The sequence below is a fragment of the Hyperolius riggenbachi genome, chromosome 9 (assembly GCF_040937935.1).
Source record: "Hyperolius riggenbachi isolate aHypRig1 chromosome 9, aHypRig1.pri, whole genome shotgun sequence".
Classification (NCBI taxonomy): domain Eukaryota; kingdom Metazoa; phylum Chordata; class Amphibia; order Anura; family Hyperoliidae; genus Hyperolius; species Hyperolius riggenbachi.
In genome coordinates, this window is record NC_090654.1 from 59,244,710 (window position 1) to 59,266,798 (window position 22,089).

The 22,089-nt window shown below is 46.1% G+C and overlaps 1 long non-coding RNA gene across 2 annotated transcripts in view; it reads right to left on the minus strand.

Moving 5' to 3' along the window:
* Positions 1-22,089, minus strand: part of LOC137532414 (uncharacterized) — a 63,604-nt gene that overhangs the window by 12,022 nt on the left and 29,493 nt on the right. The window lies entirely within an intron of this gene.

Genomic DNA, 22,089 nt, shown 5'->3' on the forward strand with positions numbered 1-22,089 from the left:
TCAGACTATAGTCTTTGGAAAATGAAAGATCACAGACCAATCTTACCACCCTTCATGTAGTATGAGAGCCATACTCTACACAGTCTTTTCTATGGAGCTGAACTCCACATCAGAAAAAAATCTTTGCAAGATGCTGCACACACAGATGCTGTACAGACACAAAAGATCAGTATCTGCAAAAGATCTGTTCCTGCCAAAAATCCATTCCTGCAAATTACAATGATAGTCTATGAGATCTGCAGATCATCATACACACATGATTTAACTGACATTCATCTGCAGATCAGATCCACCAGGATGGATTTTCAGATCTGCAGATGATTGCTTGATCTGCAGATGAATGTCAGTTAAATCATGTGTGTATGATGATCTGCAGATCTCATAGACTATCATTGCAATTTGCAGGAATGGATTTTTGGCAGGAACAGATCTTTTGCAGATACTGATCTTTTGTGTCTGTACAGCATCTGTGTGTGCAGCATCTTGCAAAGATTTTTTTCTGAAGTTCAGCTCCATAGAAGACTGTGTAGAGTATGGCTCTCATACTACATGAAGGGTGGTAAGATTGGTCTGTGATCTTTCATTTTCCAAAGACTATAGTCTGATGTGTGTATGAGCCTTTAGGATCCGACCCTTTTTAGTGCCAATGTGAATCCCTTAATAGTAAACTCCAAGGGACCGGGCCAAGTAGTTAAAGGGAACCTAAACTGAGAATATTGATTTTTCCTTTTAAAATAATACCAGTTGCCTGACTCTCCTGCTGATCCTGTGTCTCTAAAGGCTCATACACACATCAGACTATAGTCTTTGGAAAATGAAAGATCACAGGCCAATTTTACCCCCTTCCAGGGCCGGCCCTAGACTTTTTGCCGCCTGAGGCAAATTTTTAAAAAATTGTCACCGCCGCCCCCCCCCCCCCCCCCCGGGGGGGCGCTCTGGGGGGCCGCCGAGCTGGAGGGGTAGCTGGCAGGACGGGGGTATTGGGCCAGCGGCGGGGAGGGGGGTCGGACCCCCCCCCCTCCCTCGCCTGGGTCCCCCGTCCTCCGCTCCCCTCCAGCCTAAATAGAAGCAGCCGTATGTGTAAGAGGCACGGGCGGGGAGGACACTCACCTCTTCCCAGCGTGCGCTCCACTGACATCACTTCCTGCAGGAAGTGATGTCAGTGGAGCGCACGCTGGAGCGAGGAGGAGGTGAGTGTCTCCCCGCCCGTGCCTCTTACACATACGGCTGCTTCTATTTAGGCTGGAGGGGAGCGGAGGACGGGGGACCCAGGCGAGGGAGGGGGGGTCCGACCCCCCTCCCCGCCGCTGGCCCAATACCCCCGTCCTGCCAGCTACCCCTCCAGCTCGGCGGGCCGGCTCCCCGCACCCACGGACGGGCGGGTGCCGCCCCTGGAAATTTGCCGCCTGAGGCAAAAGTTTCACCCCGCCTCATGAGCGGGCCGGCCCTGCCCCCTTCCATGTAGTATGAGAGCCATACCTACACAGTCTATTCTATGGAGCTGAACTCCCCATCAGACAGAAATCTTTGCAAGATGCTGCACACAAAGATGCTGTAGACATTCAAAAGATCAGTATCTGCAAAAGATCTGTTCCTGCCAAAGATCCGTTCCTGCAAAATGCATTCATAGTCTATGATATCTGCAGATCATAATACACACCTTGTTTAACAGACATTCATCTGCAGATTAGATCCACCAGGATGGATTTTCAGATCTGCAGATAATTGTCTGATCTGCAGATGAATGTCTGTTAACCTCCCTGGCGGTTTAATTATTTTGCCAGGGAGGCTGCAATGTGGTTTTTTTTTAATTAAAAAAAAAATATTTCATGCAGCCAACTGAAAGTTGGCTGCATGAAAGCCCACTAGAGGGCGCTCCGGAAGCGTACTTTCGATCGCCTCTGGCAATCGAAAGTAACAAGATAGGCCGCAATGAGCGGCCTATCTTGTTTCGCTTTCCTCGTCGCCATGGCGACGAGCGGAGTGACGTCATGGACGTCAGTCGACGTCCTGACGTCAGAGCCGCCCGATCCAGCCCCTAGCGCCGGCCGGAACTGTTTGTTCCGGCTGCGCTGGGCTCGGGCGGCTGGGGGGACCCTCTTTCGCCGCTGCACGCGGCGGATCGCCGCGGAGCAGCGGCGATCGGGCAGCACACGCGGCTGGCAAAGTGCCGGCTGCGTGTGCTGCTTTTTTCAGAATGAAAATCGGCCCAGCAGGGCCTGAGCGGCGACCTCCGGCGGCATACCCCGAGCTCAGCTCGGGATTACCGCCAAGGAGGTTAAACAAGGTGTGTATGAAGATCTGCAGATCTCATAGACTATGAATGCATTTTGCAGGAACGGATCTTTGGCAGGAACAGATCTTTTGCAGATACTGATCTTTTGCATGTGTGCAGCATCTTGCAAAGATTTTTTTCTGATGGGGAGTTCAGCTCCATAGAAAATACTGTGTAGGTATGGCTCTCATACTACATGAAAGGTGGTTAGATTGGTCTGTGATCTTTCATTTTCCAAAGACTATAGTCTGATGTGTGTATGAGCCTTTAGCTGCATGCCTGTTTCAGGTGTGTTATTCAGCCACTACTGCAGCTAAAGAGATCAGCAGGACTGCCAGGCAACTGGTATTGTTTTAAAACAAAAATCCATATACCTCTCAGTTTAGGTTCCCTTTAACTATATCAGAAATTGTCATACTCAAGCACATAATGTATCTTAAATCAGTAAATAATTTGGAGTCCTTTTTTTTTTACTTTTTAATGCCTCAGCAAGGGAGCACAGAATGTTTAAACTAGATCAAAATGCAGTGCTCAATATGCAGGGATTTGCATGCAATAATCATGCAACAGCTTGTACAGTACTGATAGTGTTTTCCTCTGTCCAATTTTCTGTGCAACCTGGATGATACTTTAGCGTTGCAGCCATGCACAAGCAAGTCACAGATGACAGGTAATTCCCTCAATAATCAGGCAGCAGGTTACACAGGAAGCTTAGGTCTCACCAGTTTATACAGATACAGTAATAGGGTGCTCCTCTGTCCAATTTTCTGTGCAGCCTGGATGATACTGTAGCGTTGCAGCCATGCACAAGCAAGTCACAGATGACAGGAAATTCCCTCAGTAATCAGGCAGCAGCTTACACAGGAAGCTTAGGTCTCACCAGCTGGTGCTCTCAAGATAGTCCCAGAGTAGTGTGCAGATAGCGAGCAGGCTACAAGTGACTGCCAGCCTGCCCACCGATCACAGCTCCTGTGTCTCCGACAGACATATGACACATGTGCCTACTATAGCCAGATACAGACTACTGTAGGGGCCAAGAGAAAGGTTCACTATAACAGAAGTTCTATCATATCTAGGTTTACTATCCCCAGCATCACTCCCATATACTTATAATGGCGCTTGGGTGGGACTTTGATATTTTGTTTACTATACCCCAAGTTCTACTATATCAGAGTTTACTGTAATGAGATTATACAGTAGAATCCTTATGCAGAACTCTCATCCATACACAAAATGGGTTAGTAATAAAAACACCCACATAATGCTAGGTCCAAAATGAAACACACTGCTGGGATCATCATCTGATTGTCCAGTCCTGATCTGTAATCTTGTATCTTCATCTGCGATCTTGTAGCTTGACTGTAGGCTTCAGTAGCTGCAAATGAAGTGTGGTCTGGTGTCGAGGAGCAGAAATGCAGACATCAAGTCAACAAACGTTGATTCCCGGTAATACATTTAATGACTAACTGTACAGTTTATTGCAAGTTTCAAAAGCTTGCAATAAAGCTTGCAATAAACCGTGTACAGTAACAGCAAAAAGCTGCAGAGCCATATTGCTTTTCACAATGTTCACCGCCAACCGCAATCCCAGTGCCAGTTTATTTTAACATTGCACTGTAGATCCCTGGATGACATTGCATTGACTTTTTATGGTCTCACAGGGATCCCCATGCCAAACTCAAATAAGCCAGAGGCAGTGAACTAGTGGTAGCTTGTGCAGAAGGGAATAGCGGTGTATCAATGTCAGAGGAGTGACTAGGTCAGATAGGCTTGTCTGAAAAGGTCAGTGTTAAAGCATACTCGAACCGACATGCGAATTCATGAGATAAACGTGGGCTCATTTAGTACTAAGCCTTCTTCGAACATGCCTGCGTCCACTTTTTTTGTGCATTAATAGAGCCGTTGTAATGATCGCTGCTGCAGCAGCTATTACTGGAAGTAGTAGTGCTGCAGCTCAGGCAGTTCTGATCTATTTCCATGCAAGCTGCATAGCTTTGTCTGTCTTTCCCTGCTGTCAGCTTGTGACTGATTATCATTCACCTGTGTGGGAATCTGCATGTCTGCTCCCATTGGATGACCTCAGTATAAAGATCTGCTTCCTGCAGGGTTTCCTTGGGTTTTCATAGCTTCAGTGTAAGCCAGTCTTGCTGTCGCTTCAGCCCCGATCGTGTTTCTTGTTATAAAGATACTTTGCTGGTCTTTGCATCATATATTGGTTCATTGCCCATATATATGCATACCAGCACGTTTATTATTTTCCTTGTATTTGTGTTACGTCGATACATCAGTGTCGCTGATGTATACGTACACTAACTGTTTATATCCTGTGTGCAGTTAGTCAGCTTTCCAGCACGTTTTGGTAGGTTGCGCGTACCGTGACCACCCGTGCTGAGGTAGTTACCCTGTTCCTGGTCCTGTTTGTGGATTGCGTTCATCTCTGCGAAGAGATAACGAATCCTTCTGAATCCTGTTCTGTTCCTGTTTGTGGATTGCGTTCATCTCTGCGAAGAGATAACGAATCCTTCTGAATCCTGTTCTGTTACCGTTTGTGGATTGCGTTCATCTCTGCGAAGAGATAGCGAATCCTTCTGAGTCCTGTTCCCTGAATTACTCCATTCCTAGTCAGCGTTCCTGCTTATGTCATATATCGGTTCATTGCCGATATATACATATGTTAGTCAGACGTTACAAATAGTTTCATTGATAGCTGTAATTGTAATACGCTAGGAAAACATACTTATTGTATATTTATCTGTGTTACGTTCATCTATCTCAATCCTGCTATTTCCTGACCATCCTGTCCTGTCTTTGTGAGGCACGCCATCGCCGCAACGCATTGGCTGCCTCATTCCAGTCTGTCTGGTTTTGGACGCTTGCTGTCGCTAAGTAGCCGCTAGCTAGCAAGCGTTCATTCTGTCTACCTGTCCTGATCTCCTCAGTTCTGGTTTATGCGCTCAGCGCTACTTTGCGCTGAGACGTTATAACGAAAGCATTGTTTGTGGCTGTCAGATCTGCACCGGCTCTGTGCGCCACAATCTCCTATTGGAGTCAGTCCTCCCCTCCACTATACTAGGGATAGCCTGTTTCCTGGTGCTAGTGTGTGTACCTCCTCCACGCCAGCTCATGCGTTGCATGCTGACTGTGGAGAATACACCACCAAGCCTTACATTATGAAAACCCCATTACCAATCCCCATTGTGGGGGGGATTCCCAGAAAGTATGACACTGTTAATTATGGTTCCTGTTCCTTTAAGAAATTTGAAGAACTTAGCTCTGAAACAGAAAATGAGTTTTTCTCTGAATGTGCCAGGTTCCTGGCCAATCCTGATCTCCAAGCGACTCCTGTTTCAACCTGGGCACTCCAACTAAGTTATATTTTGTTTAAAGGGGAATTATTCCAGTGGGCATTTGATGTTCTCAATCATTCCGATTTGAAAGAGAGACCGCTGGAATTTCTAGCGTTTGTGATCCATAACTGGTTGCGCATAGATCCATTGCCTTTTCCTCTTAATGAACTCCTGGCAGCAGGTCAATCAGCTACTCCTTCAATTGCTTGCAAAAATGTTCAGCAAGCAGTAAGTGTTACTGATAATTTTCCTGCAGCCTTGAATAAATCACCAAGATCAGCAGGGAAAACAGCAGGGTCTAAGGCCAAACGCAAACGTTCTAAGAAACGTGTCCGATCTGCAGAGTCGTTATCCTTAGCGACTGAGACCTATAATGAGATTCTGCCATTAACAGATAATGAAATGCAATTGTCTTTCAGGGGAGTTAAATGGACTTATGAAACTACTAATGAACTTTCCTCCCTGGCTAGGGAAAATAAAGATTTTTGTTTAAAAGAATTATCTGAGTATGATTATGAGGAGATATTACAGAGTATTGAACAAATCAACTCATTTGTGAAGCAAGGAAAGTTTGCATACACTACAGTTCAACACTTGCTACAGGTATTAGAGATTCTTAAGAATAAGGAATCTGCCAATCACCTGCTAATTAACCCTATACATGTGCCTGCTACAATCATATCTGCAAACCATGATCTGCCTGTTAAGTATGCTTGGAATCCTCCATTTGAGAAAGGAGAGATGGAAGCTCTGGTCAATGAATGGAAGAATGATTCAAGTTCATTTTGTCAATTTTACAGTGCAAAAAGTGAATCAGTATTGAATGCATGCATTAAGTCTGCCTATAACCTAATAAAAACTGGTGTGTGTGGGTATGACTTTGTGGCTCCATTGATTGATGTGTGGGAACTGATTTTGGATGATTTTTATGTGACTCCGAATTCGCAAATTTGGCGTTCTGACCCGCCTGCTTCAGCACCTTTGGCTGATTCAGCAGGTGATTCGGAGCTCTTTTTGTGTGAAATTGAAGTTCCTGCAATTCCACCCTGTACCATGGATAACTCAGTGTTACTTCCCAGTAAAACAGAAGCCACTGATACATTCTTAACCTTGCCCTGCGCAAATTTCTCAGCAGAGAATCCAGAGGTCCTGCTGACTTCCGAGTCCAGCCTAGCCAGTACTCATGACTCTTTGTTTAGTGAAACAGACACCAGAAAAATCTTGCCTGTCTCTGCAAACACTTCTGCAGAAATTACCTGTGTTAATAAAGTTCAACTCCTGTCTGATCCAGCAGATGCCAATAGATGCACTACATCAGTTTCCGAGTCCCAGCAATCCTGTCTAGTAAACTCAGAACCCCAGCATCTGAATTTTCCAATTTTACAAATGAATGGTGATTCAGATGCGCAAACATTGTGTCTTGATCTTCCTGTTTCTACACCTCGCTCTAGTTTCGTGAATAGCTCAGAGCATCTGCTATGTGAACCTGAAATCGCAGAATTATTACCTTGTTCAGAAAATTTTCCAATAAATTTGCCCTGTACCATGAATTGTGCAGTAGATCTCTCCAATGAAACTCAGGTCACAGAATCATTATGCTGTCCAGCAGGTGCTTCCATGGTTTTGCCCTGCAATATGGACTGTTCAGTGATCCTGTCCAGTGAAGCTGTGGTCGCAGAGTCTTATGCTTCACCCAGTATTTTGGATACTTTAAACCCTCTAGCAGAGGAGGCTGAAGCACTGCTTACCTCAGTTGGTGTTGCAGTAATATTCACTTGTCTAGCAGCTGTTTTGGAATTACAGTCTGCTCTAATAAAACTTGATGAATTTCTGCCCAGCAAAGCAGAAGCCATTGAAATATTGTCCTCGTCAGCAAGTGTGTCAGATACCTTGCCCTGTACACAGTCTGATTTAACCAATGTTGTTGAGTCCCTCTCCAGTGTTGTAACAGCCGAGGAACTCCAGCCCTGTCCTCTGAATGTTTCAGAAGTCTTGCCCTGTAACATGGATAATTCTGATTCTCTGGTCAAAATAATAGAAATCTCAGAATTTCAGTCCGGTCTGATGAGTGTTCCTGAAACCCAGCCCTGTATCCTGAAAGATTCTGGTTCTCTGGCCGCTGTGGCAGAGGTTCCAGAGTCCCCTTCCTGTCCAGGGAATTCCTCAGTTTTGCCTAGTCCAGTGGGGGCTGCTGCAATACTGACTTGTTCTGCAGCGCCTCATGAGCTCCAATCCAGTGTATTAAATGAGTCTCTGTCCAGTCCAGAGGTAGTTGTGGAGTCCCTGTCTGGTTCAGTGCATACATCAGAAGATTTGTCCTGTCTTGTTAGTGCCCCTGAATCTGATTTGTTACTGACTTTGCTGGAATCAGCGACATCTAAGTCTGATCCAGCATTCTCGTGTAAAAGTCCAGTAGTTGCGAAGTTTAGTCATGATGATTTTTTTTTGGCCAGTCCTGGTTTTGGTCCTGTCTTGGCTGACCCTGAGGCTCACAGTTCCTTGACATGCCCAGAGGTTTCTCTTGTGCCGGTGTGCCCAGATGTTCTTTGTGTGCCAGAATGCCCAAGTGTGTCTAAGGTGTTAGCGTGCTCTGATGCTTCCTTAGTGGGAACACGTTCTGATATTGCCAGTCTGCCTGCATGCCCAGAGATGGTTCTGGTCCCTGAAAGCCCTGATATTGATGTTTGTCCTTGTGGCCCTGACTCGGGAATTGCCCTAGGTTCCATAGGGGTTCTTGATGGTTCTCCATGTGAGCCTAAGGGGCATTCTGACCTATGGGGATCTCTTTGGAGCTTCAAGGTGTTCTGGGAGGTCTCTGAGAAAACTTGTCCTGGTGCCTTGGACTGGTTCAACAGTGGGTTTTGTGTTGGTAAAGACAGTACCGGTGGGCATTGCAAAGGCTTTGGCGTTTCTGAACGGTTCCTGGAAGGCGGTGGGTATCGCTCAGGGAGTTTCGGAGGGCTTTCTTCTGGAAATCATGGTTCTGATGGGTGTCACACTGGGGCTTGTAGTACTGATGGGCATGGTTCTGTAGGTTCTGGTTCTGATGGGTCCAGTCTTGTGGGGACTGATTCTGGAATTCGGTCTTGCCGGGCTGTCCCGGTCATCATGAATTATCAGTCAGACTGTTTTGTTGGGAATTTCAGTTTTGAAAAGCGTCTGGAATCCGCTTTTAAAGGCGGGGGTACTGTAATGATCGCTGCTGCAGCAGCTATTACTGGAAGTAGTAGTGCTGCAGCTCAGGCAGTTCTGATCTATTTCCATGCAAGCTGCATAGCTTTGTCTGTCTTTCCCTGCTGTCAGCTTGTGACTGATTATCATTCACCTGTGTGGGAATCTGCATGTCTGCTCCCATTGGATGACCTCAGTATAAAGATCTGCTTCCTGCAGGGTTTCCTTGGGTTTTCATAGCTTCAGCTTAAGCCTGCCTTGCTGTCGCTTTAGCCCCCGATCGTGTTTCTTGTTATAAAGATACTTTGCTGGTCTTTGCATCATATATTGGTTCATTGCCAATATATATGCATACCAGCACGTTTATTATTTTCCTTGTATTTGTGTTACGTCGATACATCAGTGTCGCTGATGTATACGTACACGAACTGTTTATATCCTGTGTGCAGTTAGTCAGCTTTCCAGCACGCTTTGGTAGGTTGCGCGTACCGTGACCACCCGTGCTGAGGTAGTTACCCTGTTCCTGGTCCTGTTTGTGGATTGCGTTCATCTCTGCGAAGAGATAACGAATCCTTCTGAATCCTGTTCTGTTCCTGTTTGTGGATTGCGTTCATCTCTGCGAAGAGATAACGAATCCTTCTGAATCCTGTTCTGTTACCGTTTGTGGATTGCGTTCATCTCTGCGAAGAGATAGCGAATCCTTCTGAGTCCTGTTCCCTGAATTACTCCATTCCTAGTCAGCGTTCCTGCTTATGTCATATATCGGTTCATTGCCGATATATACATATGTTAGTCAGACGTTACAAATAGTTTCATTGATAGCTGTAATTGTAATACGCTAGGAAAACATACTTATTGTATATTTATCTGTGTTACGTTCATCTATCTCAATCCTGCTATTTCCTGACCATCCTGTCCTGTCTTTGTGAGGCACGCCATCGCCGCAACGCATTGGCTGCCTCATTCCAGTCTGTCTGGTTTTGGACGCTTGCTGTCGCTAAGTAGCCGCTAGCTAGCAAGCGTTCATTCTGTCTACCTGTCCTGATCTCCTCAGTTCTGGTTTATGCGCTCAGCGCTACTTTGCGCTGAGACGTTATAACGAAAGCATTGTTTGTGGCTGTCAGATCTGCACCGGCTCTGTGCGCCACAATCTCCTATTGGAGTCAGTCCTCCCCTCCACTATACTAGGGATAGCCTGTTTCCTGGTGCTAGTGTGTGTACCTCCTCCACGCCAGCTCATGCGTTGCATGCTGACTGTGGAGAATACACCACCAAGCCTTACAGCCGTGTTATCTGTATGCAAATGGAACAGTTGAACAAGACTCAAACCAATGAACAAGACTCAAACCAATGAAAATTAGTTTTATCTGGAAGAGTGAACACATTTGTTAACAAAAGAGCCGAAAAACCACCTGTGAGATTTGCAAAGGACACAATGAGATACTTTAGGATCCAGAGGCTATACCCGTCCTCGTTTGTCAGCCCGTTTCAGCACCGGAACCCCCGAAGAGTGGCCTCCCTGCGCATGAGCGCTAGCACCGTCCCACTCAGGCTACGGAGGAAGTAGCTGAGTACAACTGGGTTCATGCTACTGGACAGGCACAGGCAGCTCATGCTTGTGCAGTAGCATGGACTGGATCCGGCCTTGCTTTTTCCGAACAAAGCCAAGCTGGTCTGTGGTACTGTGCCTGTCGACAAGCTTTTATGGGGTCCCTGTGCTGAAATGGGCCCGCGGAGAAGATGAAGGAAACCTCTTTAGGGCAACTTTTTGTTGCTTCAGGTTCTCTTTCAATGTTCATTATTTCTTTATGATGGCCCCTGAACAAACCAGATTGTATGTTAACACTAAAATGGCTGCTGTGCATACTTCAAAATTAAAACCTAACCCCTAAAACTGAAAACAGGAATATGAGTCCGCAAGAAGGTTCTATGGTGTTTATACTACACTTACAATTAATTGTTTAATAAGTTTATTTTCCGTTCAGGCTTGCTTTAAAGGAAACATCTGAGGATTCATTAAAAAAAGGATCTATTTACCTGGGGCTTCCTCCAACCCCTGGCAGCCGTCCTGTTCTTTCGCCACAGCTCCGCTGGCTCCTGCTCCCCTCTGGTGCAGATGCCAACCTCGCCAGGTCGGCATCTACTGCTCCTGCGCGAGCAGCGCTGGTGATTGCACACACGTGGCCTGGAGCATTCTGTGCAGACGCAATACTTTAGCAGGGAGGGTTGCTCTCTGGCATATTATGTCAATTTTTTGTGTGAAATATATTGCAAAATGCTTGGGTGATAAGCAGATTAGCAGGTCGGTCAGTGATAGAGGAGGTGAGAGGGTGCAGTGGGGATTGAAGGTGTTGGAAAGTTATTTAGAGTTGAGTGACTGAGAGGAAATAAGCAAAGGTATTGTTTTTGATGATGGAAAGCGTCTCCTGTAGAGCTTATTTGTGTGATTGTTAATCCTCAGTGGCGGTGTATTTCCTCCAGCAGCGTTGTCATTCAAGAACACCTGTTCAGCCAGTTAATAGGATCAGCCAGACCGGGTTTATGGTTGATGATGTGAGGTGGAAAGTGATGAGCAGGAAGCAGAGTTCCTGTCTAAGGTTTAGATGTTGCAGTAGTCAGGGGATGCTGCCTCATAGTCAGTGCAGGAGAACGGGGGGGGGGGGGGGGATCACTACCTGTAGAGCATCAGATGTGGACATCAAGTCTGCACAGATTCTACACAAAAAAAGTGCAGGAGGGGTGTAGGAAGAGAAGAACAGAGTGTCAATGCCATTAAGGGAACCTGAGTCGGGGGGATTTAAAAAAAAGTATACAGTACATACCTGGGGCTTCCTCCAGGGTGATCGCTCCCTTGCTGTCCCTCCACACCGCCTGAATCCCCCACAATTTGGCCCCGAAAGTCCTTCAGTCAGGGGTAGTTGGCGCAGGCACAGTCCGGCCACCTGGCTGCGCATGTGCAGTACACTCTAGACCAAAGGATTTTCCAGGCCAAATTGTGGACCATCCAGGCAGTGGAGGAGGATGGCGAGGGATCAATCAGCCTGGAGGGGGCTTGAGGAAGCCCCAGTTATGTATAATTTTGTTAAATTCCCCGGTCTAAGGTTCCATGTAAACTGTGCTCAAACACATAAGATGTAGAAATTTAGAACACAGCAGAGCTGAATCCCGACTAGGTCACAAGTGTGGTTTTGTGTGTGTTAAGGTGCCCACACACGCTAGATCAGTGTCTCCTTTAACGATTGTTGCTTGATTAGGGTGACATTGCATGAGCAATAGGCAACATGGTGGCATAGCGGATAGCACTCTCCCTCGCAGCCCCACTTTGAAGTCCCTACGAGTACTTCAAATCCCAGCCAGAGCTCTCCCAGTGTTTGTGTAGGTTTCCCCCAGGCACTCCGGTTTCCTCCTATATCCCAAAATCATACAGATAAGTTAGGTGGCTTCCATTTAAATTGGCCCTAGACTATGATGGACATATGACTATGGTAGGGATTTACAAATCAGTTCATTTCGGTGCCCGGCACAGCCATAGCACTAGTGCTGTGGGGGGCGTAAGAGTAATTCGCGGATGCGGCGATAGCCAGACCCTGAATTACATCTCCCTCTGGGTTGCTACAACCTGGAGGGGGGGGGGGGGGTAGTAGTATTTATCGCTGCCAGGGAGTTTAGCGCTCAACTGTCTGGAACCTGTATAATATGTACTCTAGGGATTAGCTTGTGAGCTCCTCTAAAGGTCAGTTGGTAACATGATTATATACTCTCTAACGTGCTGCAGAAGGTTTCAGCTCCATATAAATACTAAATAATAATGCCGAGTACTGTACAGACACATTGCTTGTCTTCAGCTGAGCAGTGTGTGCGGTTCATTGGAAAGGGGAGGAGCAGCGCATGAAGAAGAGACTTCCAATGGGTGGGGTAAGAGGAAGAACTAAATATTGTACACATTGTAACTTTTTCTTGTTACAATCCCCAGTCCTAGAGAGACATGGATATGAGTGGACATGGTAACATTGATGTAAAGTCAGAGTGGAAGGACACAGAAAAATTAAACAAATAGTGATCACATTACAGACCACCTGGATACCTCCCTCTGCTTCAGGGCATCACAGCAGTTTGTGCAGCATGCAGCATCCCTTCTCTTCTCTCCATAGTAACACATGTGTTGCTAGCCTCTAGACTAGTCTATACAGAAATAGGCCCGGAACAGCTGCCCAAGAGATTGAGCCCTCATCCCTGCAGGCAGTATTAATATGAAGTGTATACTGTACATAGCTTTAAAGTAAACCTGTGAGAATAAAAAAAACAAACAATGGGATACTTACCTCAGGAGAGGGAAGTCTCAGGATCCTCCTGGATCAAGCGGCTCTAGCACTGAGACCCAGGGCCGGGCCGAGGCATAGGCTGGAGAGGCTCCAGCCTCAGGGCCCAGTGTAGGAGGGGGCGCAGAATTCATTCAGCTGTCATTCCTAATTGTGTTTGAAGCAGAAAGAAATAAGAAAAGGGGATACATGGCAGTGACTGCAAGCCAGATAACTAGATATTAAGGTGTTGGGGAGGTTGTGGGCCCTGTAGCACCTCTTAGTCTAATAGCAATCAGTGAGTGACAGCTGGGGTGGCAGGGATGTAGGGGCGCACTTTGGTGTCTTAGCCTTGGGTGCTGGAGGACCTTGTCCCGCCTCTGCTGAGACCCCTAGGCCCCAGGCATGTGGTTGCACTGCACCTACGCAGTAGCAAGGACCCGCTCGGGCTTCGGTGGAAAAAGCCCAATAAGGTCAATACTACTGCGCAGATGGCCCGTGCATGGGCAGTAGCATGGACCCGATCAGGCTCAGCTTCCCGATCGGGTCCATGCTGCTGCACATGCACGGGCCATCGGCAAGCCCTTGTCGACAGCTTTGCAGAGGGGACAGTGATGGAACAGCCGGCAGGGGAGTAGGCCGCAGGCGGGACCGTGTAATGTAAATCCTACACCGCACTTGTGGCTGTCTAAGCCTGATGCGGCATAGGATTTACGCCACCTGCTGTTTTCATTCCCAACACGATCGTGTGCACCCTAGAGGGAAGATTAAGCTGTCATATGACAGCTGACATCTCCCCTCAGTGATCAGGAGCCATCACGATTGGCTCCTAATCACGTCATCACTACGATCGCCAGCAGCAGTCTGAGGGGGAAAAAAGGATACACTCACCTTCCAGACGTTGCCCCGGCGATCGTCGCTCCCCTCCGCTCTGGCCGGCATCCCCGCTCGCTCTGACGTAACTGTCGGGTTCCGATGGCGTCATCAAGCCGCGACCCGGAACTTAACGAGCGAGGCTGCCGGCCAGAGCAGAGGGGGCTATAGTTGCTCATCGCTGGAGCCTGGGAGGTGAGTAAAGGCTGCTGGCAATACGGGGGACACCTGGCCAGACTGGGGACACCATGTCCAGCCATATATAGTGGGGATCCGGCTGCCTAGAGTTCACACAGGATGGAGATAGCAGAGTACACATAGGGCCTGATTCACAAAGCGGTGCTAACAGTTAGCACGCTGGTGAAAAGGCCCTTATCACGCCTAAACTCACTTTAGGCATGATAAGAAGAAACTCGCGCGAAGTTACAGCTCCCATTAAACCCTATGGGACTTTGCGCACGCTCTCACGCGCGTACGCGCGGTAACTTCGCGCGAAGAGCAGGAAAAAGCGGTGATAACTCAGTGGTGAAAAGGTCATCACGCCTAAAGTCTTTTAGGCGTGATAACTGGGTTATCACCGCTTTGTGAATCAAGCCCATAGAATGGAAATAGCTGAGCGCACACAGGGTGGAAGCAGGAGAATATGTTCAGAAAGGAGATAGCAAAGTACACATTTACATCTCAATCCGGTGCATACTCTGCTGCCTCTAACCTGTGTGTATTCTGCACTCTCCATTCTATGTTACTCTGTTATCTCCATCCTGTGTGTACTCTGCTCTCTCTATCCTGTGTACTCTGCTATCACCATCATGTGTACTCTGCTATCTCCATCCTGTGTGTGCTCTGCTATCTCCATCCTGTGTGTACTCTGATATCACCATCCTGTGTGTGCTCTGCCATCACCATCCTGTGTGTGCTCTGCCATCACCATCCTGTGTGTGTACTCTGTTTTCTCCATCCTGTGTGTGCTCTGTTATCTACATCCTGTGTATGCTCTGCTATTTCCATCCTTTGTGTGCTCTGTTATCTCCATCCTGTGTGTAATCTGCTATTTCCATCCTGTGTACTCTGCTATCTCCATCCTGTGTGCACTCAGCTATCTCCATCCTGTGTGCACTCAGCTATCTCCATCCTGTGTGTCCTCTGATATCTCCATCCTGTGTCTACTCTACTGCCTCCACCCTGTGCATACTCTGCTATCACCATCCTGTGTGTGCTCTGCTATCTCCATACTGTGTGTATTCAGCTAGCTCCATTCTGTGTGTACTCTATCTCCATCCGGTGTGTACTCTGATATCTCCATCCTGTGTGTACTCTGATATCTCCATCCGGTGTGTACTCTGATATCTCCATCCTGTGTGTACTCTGCTATCTCCATCCTGTGTGTTGCTCTGTTATCTCCATCCTGTGTGTACTCTGATATCTCCATCCGGTGTGTACTCTGATATCTCCATCCTGTGTGTACTCTGCTATCTCCATCCTGTGTGTTGCTCTGCTATCTCCATCCTGTGTGTACTCTGATATCTCCATCCGGTGTGTACTCTGATATCTCCATCCTGTGTGTACTCTGCTATCTCCATCCTGTGTGTTGCTCTGTTATCTCCATCCTGTGTGTACTCTGCTATCTCCATCCTGTGTGCACTCAGCTATCACTATACTGTGCGTCCTCCGATATCTCCATCCTGTGTCTACTCTACTGCCTCCACCGTGTTTACTCTGCTATCTCCATCCTGTGTGCACTCAGCTATCACTATACTGTGCGTCCTCTGATATCTCCATCCTGTGTGTACTCTGCTATCTCCATCCTGTGTGTACTCTGCTATCTCCATCCTGTGTGTACTCTGCTATCTCCATCCTGTGTGTTGCTCTGTTATCTCCATCCTGTGTGTACTCTGCTATCTCCATCCGGTGTGTACTCTGCTATCTCCATCCTGTGTGTACTCTGCTATCTCCATCCTGTGTGTTGCTCTGTTATCTCCATCCTGTGTGTACTCTGCTATCTCCATCCTGTGTGTACTCTGCTATCTCCATCCTGTGTATACTCTGCTATCTCCATCCTGTGTGCACTCAGCTATCACTATACTGTGCGTCCTCTGATATCTCCATCCTGTGTGTACTCTGCTATCTCCATCCTGTGTGTACTCTGCTATCTCCATCCTGTGTGTACTCTGCTATCTCCATCCTGTGTGTTGCTCTGTTATCTCCATCCTGTGTGTACTCTGCTATCTCCATCCGGTGTGTACTCTGCTATCTCCATCCTGTGTGTACTCTGCTATCTCCATCCTGTGTGTTGCTCTGTTATCTCCATCCTGTGTGTACTCTGCTATCTCCATCCTGTGTGTACTCTGCTATCTCCATCCTGTGTGTACTCTGCTATCTCCATCCTGTGTGTACTCTGCTATCTCCATCCTGTGTATACTCTGCTATCTCCATCCTGTGTGCACTCAGCTATCACTATACTGTGCGTCCTCTGATATCTCCATCCTGTGTGTACTCTGCTATCTCCATCCTGTGTGTACTCTGCTATCTCCATCCTGTGTGTTGCTCTGTTATCTCCATCCTGTGTGTACTCTGCTATCTCCATCCGGTGTGTACTCTGCTATCTCCATCCGGTGTGTACTCTGCTATCTCCATCCTGTGTGTACTCTGCTATCTCCATCCTGTGTGTTGCTCTGTTATCTCCATCCTGTGTGTACTCTGCTATCTCCATCCTGTGTATACTCTGCTATCTCCATCCGGTGTGTACTCTGCTATCTCCATCCTGTGTGTACTCTGCTATCTCCATCCGGTGTGTACTCTGCTATCTCCATCCTGTGTGTACTCTGCTATCTCCATCCTGTGTGTTGCTCTGTTATCTCCATCCTGTGTGTACTCTGCTATCTCCATCCGGTGTGTACTCTGCTATCTCCATCCTGTGTGTACTCTGCTATCTCCATCCTGTGTGTTGCTCTGTTATCTCCATCCTGTGTGTACTCTGCTATCTCCATCCGGTGTGTACTCTGCTATCTCCATCCCTGTGTGTACTCTGCTATCTCCATCCTGTGTGTTGCTCTGCTATCTCCATCCTGTGTGTACTCTGCTATATCCATCCTGTGTGCACTCAGCTATCACTATACTGTGCGTCCTCTGATATCTCCATCCTGTGTCTACTCTACTGCCTCCACCGTGTTTACTCTGCTATCTCCATCCTGTGAATACTCTGCTATCTCCATCCTGTGTGTACTCTGCTATCTCCATCCTGTGTGTATTTTGCTATCTCCATCCTGTGTGTTGCTCTGCTATCTCCATCCTGTGTGTATTGTATATAACACCGACGTGCAAACTCCTCCTGTATATATTCCTGTCTCCATCCTGTGTATAATGTGCTGTCTCCATCCTGTGTATAATGTGCTGTCTCCATCCTGTGTATAATGTGCTGTCTCATCCTGTGTATACTCCTTTGCTTACACCCAGCCTATACTCCCTGTTTGTACATCTCGCTGTCTTTCCTCCCATTCACAAGCTGCAACTGTACAGAACACAATCTGGCCTGGGAGCATCTGAGTGCCAATAACAGTAAATACAAATGTTTTTAGATTGCCTGGGAGCCCTGGGGGCGCACTTGTCTGGGTGTAGAGCTAAAGATGAAGTGAGTATATGCACATTACCAGACAAGTACCCTCCTACTATGTCTACACAGAGGAGCTGCAGTCCACAATCACCGCTATCTGGAACTGCACAGACTTTGCAACAGCACAGGGCAAACTTCCAGTCAATCCTACATATCAGGAAGGACATCCAGCCAACTCCATTACCAGAGGAAGCTGTGTATCACATTATCAGTGATAGCTGCCAACTGTCCCTGTTTCAGAGAGAGTCCCTTTTTGGAAGTAAATCCCTAGGTCTCTTGTTATACCTCATTTGTCCCTCTTTCAGGTTTCATGTACAGATATGTGTAAAATATGCATTTCTATATTAAAAATGTGTTTATGGGACTTTATTCCCATCATTTAAATTGATACATAGCTTATGCATACAAGATTTCTCCAAGTGCTTCAGCTCTCCCTCTGGAATCCCCTGCCACAACACATCTGTCACTCTCCAACCTTTTAATCTCTCTCTCTCTCTCTCTCTCTCTCTCTCTCTCTCTCCTCTCTCTCTCTCTCTCTCTCTATATATATATATATATATATATATATATAATATATACACGCTCTCAAAACAAACTCAATTTTTCAAACCCACCATACCCACTCTACCTTAGGCCAGTTCCCCTTTAACCTCTGGCAAGTTGCACTCCTACTAGATAATCTAAAACCACGCTGCCTTTTGAATTACTGTTGCATACTACCTTGCCTCGTTCCCCTATATTCCTATAGATTGTAAGCTCACAAGGACAGGGCTCTCTCACCACCCCTTTGTGTCTTGGAATTTGTTACACATTTTATTCATGTTACTTTTATCACTGTAATTACCAATTCTGTATTTTGTACCGATTCTGCTTATTGTTGTATACCATTGTCTGTATTATTATGTACCCCATATTTGTTTCTTACTTTGTACAGCCGCCAAGGAATATGTTGGCGCTTTATAAATCAATAATAATATTAACCATGATAATGTTCACATGTTAATATGAAGGGACAGTAGTGATAATAGAAACAATTAAATGGGCACTGTAGTGACATACAGTTAGGTCCATAAATATTTGGACTGAGACAACTTTTTTGCTAATTTTGGGCCTACAAACAGCAAGTGGAAGCCGCTGCACTAAAGGCCTGGCGGAGGCATTATAAAGGAGGAAACCCAGCATGTGGTGATGTCCAGGAGTTCACGACTTCAGGCTGTCATTGCCAGCAGAGGGTTTTCACTATAGTTTTAGAAATTAACATTTTATTTCCAGTTATTTCATTTGTCCAATTACATTTGAGCCTTGAAATTGAAGGGATTGTGTTAAAAAAATGCTATGTAATCGTTTTGTTCACCTGCACTGAATTAAAGGGAACCAGAGATGAACGATTCACACAAAATAAACTTATCGGTCGATAGCTTGTAAAGAATAAATGCTCACCTGATAATTTCGCCACTCTGGTGTGCCTTTTTGAGTGTTTTTATCCATTATTGCTCCAGGAAATATCCAATATGGCCGCCGGCTCATATCCCTTCTCCTTCCGGGTTATGAGCTGTTCTGGATGTGCTGTCTAGCCTCTATGAGACTATAGACAAGCAGGGCTGCAGCACGGCTTTCATCTGTCTGCTTTCAATTTTATTATTCTGGCATGCTGTGTGGCTGCCTGTATGAAGTGTCTCTCATAGAAATGAAACTGCATACAGTAGATAATGACTGGCTGCACAATGCACACAGATACACTTGTCTGTTTTCAGAGATTCTTTCATCGGCAGTCAGCAGCCCCTCCCATGTCAACAGCTCTGAGTATGAATCTGAGCCAGGAGGGGGCAGGCTTGGATTTAAAAAGGACTCCACAGAACAGTGACTCAGCTATAATGATTCCAGGTCAAACCTAGACTGAATCAGTCAAGTGGATTGTTATCACAGCTGATAACAGATAGATTAGACTGAGAAGAATAAAACTGTAATGATCGCTGCTGCAGCAGATATTGCTGGAAGTAGTAGTGCTGCAGCTCAGGCAGTTCTGATCTCTTTCCTGCAAGCTGCATAGCTTTGTCTGCCTTTCCCTGCTGTCAGCTTGTGACTGATTACCATTCACCTGTGTGGGAATCTGCATGTCTGCTCCCATTGGATGACCTCAGTATAAAGATCTGCTTCCTGCAGGACTCCTCGGGTTTTTCATAGCTTCAGTTTTAGCCTGTCTTGCTGTCGCTTCAGCCCCCGATCGTGTTTCTGTTCTAAAAGATACTTTGCTGGTTTTTGCATCATATATTGGTTCATTGCCCATTATATATGCATACCAGCACGTTTATTATTTTCCTTGTATTCGTGTTACGTTGATACATCAGTGTCGCTGATGTATACGTACACGAACTGTTTATATCCTGTGTGCAGTTAGTCAGCTTTCCAGCACGTTTTGGTAGTTTGCGCGTATCGCGAGCACCCGTGCTGAGCTAGTATCCTGCTCCTGGTCCTGTTCGTGGATTGCGTTCATCTCTGCGAGGAGATAACGAATCCTTCTCGAATCCTGTCCTGTTACCGTTTGTGGATTGCGTTCATCTCTTGCGAAGAGATAACGAATCCTTCTGAAGCCGTTCTGTTACTGTTTGTGGATTGCGTTCATCTCTGCGAAGAGATAACGAATCCTTCTGAATCCTGTTCTGTTACCGTTTGTGGATTGCGTTCATCTCTGTCTCTGCGAAGAGATAGCGAATCCTTCTGAGTCCTGTTCCCTGTATTACTCCAGTCCTAGTCAGCGTTCCTGCTTATGTCATATATCGGTTCATTGCTGATATATACATATGTTAGTCAGACGTTACAAATAGTTTCATTGATAGCTGTACTTGTAATACGCTAGGAAAACATACTTATTGTATATTTGTCTGTGTTACGTTCATCTATCTTGATCCTGCTATTTCCTGACTATCCTGTCCTGTCTTTGTGAGGCACGCCATCGCCGCAACGCATTGGCTGCCTCATTCCAGTCTGTGTTATTGTGGACGCTTGCTGTCACTAAGTAGTGGCTAGTTAAGCAAGTGTTCATTCTGTTTACCTGTCCTGATCTCCTCAGTTCTGGTTTATGCGCTCAGCGCTACTTTGCGCTGAGACGTTATAACGAAAGCATTGTTTGTGGCTGTCAGATCTGCACCGGCTCTGTGCGCCACAATCTCCTATTGGAGTCAGTCCTTCCCTCCACTATACTAGGGATAGCCTGTTTCCTTGTGCTAGTGTGTGTACCTCCTCGACGTCAGCTCATGCGTTGCATGCTGACTGTGGAGAATACACCACCAAGCCTTACATTATGAAAACCCCATTACCAATCCCCATTGTGGGGGGATTCCCAGAAAGTATGACACTGTTAATTATGGTTCCTGTTCCTTTAAGAAATTTGAAGAACTTAACTCTGAAACAGAAAATGAGTTTTTCTCTGAATGTGCCAGGTTCCTGGCCAATCCCGATCTCCAAGCGACTCCTGTTTCAACCTGGGCACTCCAACTAAGTTATATTTTGTTTAAAGGGGAATTATTCCAGTGGGCATTTGATGTTCTCAATCATTCCGATTTGAAAGAGAGACCGCTGGAATTTCTAGCGTTTGTGATCCATAACTGGTTGCGCATAGATCCATTGCCTTTTCCTCTTAATGAACTCCTGGCAGCAGGCCAATCAGCTTCTCCTTCAATTGCTTGCAAAAATGTTCAGCAAGCAGAAAGTGTTACTGATAATTTTCCTGCAGCCTTGAATAAATCACCAAAAACAGCAGGGTCTAAGGCAAAACGCAAACGTTCTAAGAAACGTGTCCGATCTGCAGAGTCGTTATCCTTAGCGACTGAGACCTATAATGAGATTCTGCCATTAACAGATAATGAAATGCAATTGTCTTTCAGGGGAGTTAAATGGACTTATGAAACTACTAATGAACTTTCCTCCCTGGCTAGGGAAAATAAAGATTTTTGTTTAAAAGAATTATCTGAGTATGATTATGAGGAGATATTACAGAGTATTGAACAAATCAACTTATTTGTGAAGCAAGAAAAGTTTGCATACACTACAGTTCAGCACTTGCTACAGGTATTGGAGATTCTTAGGAATAAGGAATCTGCCAATCACCTGCTAATTAACCCAATATATGTCCCTGCTACAATCATATCTGCAAACCATGATCTGCCTGTTAAGTATGCTTGGAATCCTCAATTTGAGAAAGGAGAGATGGAAGCTCTGGTCAATGAATGGAAGAATGATTCAAGTTCATTTTGTCAATTTTACAGTGCAAAAAGTGAATTAGTATTGAATGCATGCATTAAGTCTGCCTATAACCTAATAAAAACTGGTGTGTGTGGGTATGACTTTGTGGCTCCAGTGATTGATGTGTGGGAACTGATTTTGGATGATTTTTATGTGACTCCGAATTCGCAAATTTGGCGTTCTGACCCACCTGCTTCAGCACCTTTGGCTGATTCAGCAGGTGATTCGGAGCTCTTTTTGTGTGAAATTGAAGTTCCTGCAATTCCACCCTGT